Source organism: Onychostoma macrolepis, chromosome 11 (genome assembly GCF_012432095.1).
Source record: "Onychostoma macrolepis isolate SWU-2019 chromosome 11, ASM1243209v1, whole genome shotgun sequence".
Classification (NCBI taxonomy): Eukaryota; Metazoa; Chordata; class Actinopteri; order Cypriniformes; family Cyprinidae; genus Onychostoma; species Onychostoma macrolepis.
The window spans coordinates 22,422,259-22,424,408 of record NC_081165.1 but is presented as its reverse complement, the minus strand read 5'-3'; the positions used below and the strand labels follow the sequence as shown (position 1 = coordinate 22,424,408).

Genomic DNA, 2,150 nt, shown 5'->3' with positions numbered 1-2,150 from the left:
TGAAATTCCCACAAGGATTTCAACATCATATCTGAAAAAAACAACAAACAAAAAAACAACAGTTTATTTGTGTTTAAATTCAAACAACACAGACTAAACCTGATTGGTTCCAGAGCCATTGAACGTCTCTGATTGGTTCGTATGATAATGAGCTCGCAGCAGAGAGCTTAGTAAATCAAATATGATGTGCAAATGTCCCTTGAATGTGCATATAAGTCTAAATTTAAACAGTATTATATAGAGCGATCGTGTCTCTTTAGGGCGCTTGGAGGAAACCACGCAATTCATATGGATTACTTTGGCGATGTTTTTTTGCGAAACGTGAACATCTTTGATGAATCTTTTCATCGGAGGAACATAAATCTTTCAGATTTCATTAAAATATCTCCGCTTTTCTTTCGAAGATGAACGAAAGTCTTAGATGGTGTGGAGCATCTTAAGGGTGAGTGATGACATAATTCAAATTGTTTTGGGGGAACTATGAAATTAATTAGAAAATATAGTGGTATGTTCTTATTTTTACCAGCTTCTGCAAGCGTGTATAGCGTCTGGCTTTGGTACCTCACTGTGACTTCAGGTAAGATTTGTATTTAATTAACGTTATTTGTCTGTACCAGTCGTGTTTTTGACACATGCATTGGCAGAAAAAAATAAATTAAATTAAATTAGTCATTATAACATGTACAACATTAACAGTTTTTATTTGCAACATGAAGTGTATTTATTTCTGATTTCCTGAACAATTTGGCTTCATTGTAATGATGTTAATGATCTTTGAAAAACCATGATTATGAACATACAGTTACTTTGTCTTGAGCTGATCACCCAACTGTGGTAGTGTTGGTTGATTGGTGTTTATATTTGTTCAAGCTTGACAACCTTAACGACTTTATTTTCTAATATATATTTCTCATTGCAGATAAGAACAAAGATTAAATTGTAAGAAGGGCTGCTTGTAAGAGCATACAGTACATCTGAAACTGCTGAGGCTGGGAAGGTTTTTGACTGTATTTCCAACCAGGTATATTGTTCTGTCATTCTTAAATAGAAAACAAATCATCATTTGCCTTTTTTTGTGCGTGTGAGAAATATTAACATTTGTTGTTTTTCAGATCAGCTGCTACAGAAGACAAACTGAAATCTGAGTGCAGAGACAAGCAAAGGAATAGTAAGTATATTTTAATATCGTATCACCTCTGTTATAGAGATTTTTGAATGAGGCCTAATGGAGGATGATTCGGTGAATCTTGGAAGAAAAATGTTAGCAATGTGTCCATTCCAGGTGGCTAATTTGTGCTTCCTTTCAGTCATTCATGTAAAAAAAAATCAAATTTTTTTTCTGTTTTGTTTTTTTCTAAAGCTGCAAGGCACTTGTGCAAAATATTGTATGCCAGGATGACTAGGCTGTGCCCAGGTCTCCAGAACCTGCGACGACGCTCAGCTCCATTGGCCCTTTGTCTGTGCCTTCGGATCCACCAGCTCTGTCTCCATCAGTCAGCCCCCAGATGTCGGCAGCCACACCATCTACATCTTGGCTCCTCCCTCCCTCGACTCCGCCTTGTATTGTCAGCACTGGGATGCTCTGGGTCTGTGCCATGTGCCAAACTCCATCTAAGCCGCCAGGGCATCATCGTCATCCTCCCATCACCATCCCTTCACCACATCCTGCCATCATCCCGCACCTTTGCCTCTCACCATTCCTACACCATCTCCTCGTCCACCTCCAAAACCCCCTCCATCCCTCCCTATTCTGTTGCTTGAACTTTATCATCTTCAGTCTTTGCACACACATCTATTCACTTCTGCACTTAGTTTTTCTGTAAATTTTTTTTTTCTTCAGAAAATTGCATTGTAATTTTTATTTATTCATTTATGTAAAATTCGTAACTTTTCAGTAATACAGGTATAACTGAAATGTTCTACAAATGGATAAGATAGCTTTTCCATAGCATTTGTCTTTTTTTCACTTATCATAATGTTTTTTTTGTATAATGTTTTAAAATGTACTTGAGTATGTTTGTAGTAATACAAATACTATATACATACTTTTTAAATACATTTAATAGTATGTTTTTTTTTGTTTTTCACCAAAGTATATATATGGCTGTACTTTTTTTTTTTAATGTACTTTATGAATATTTGTAATGTAC

At 35.9% G+C, this 2,150-nt stretch overlaps 1 long non-coding RNA gene across 1 annotated transcript; it reads left to right on the top strand.

Annotated features, from left to right (window-relative positions):
- Nucleotides 1-817: 817 nt before the first annotated feature.
- Nucleotides 818-1,800, top strand: LOC131549515 (uncharacterized). Its single transcript, XR_009273411.1, has 3 exons — nt 818-1,021; nt 1,113-1,168; nt 1,361-1,800. It is a non-coding gene; the product is annotated as an uncharacterized LOC131549515 (long non-coding RNA).
- Nucleotides 1,801-2,150: the final 350 nt, after the last annotated feature.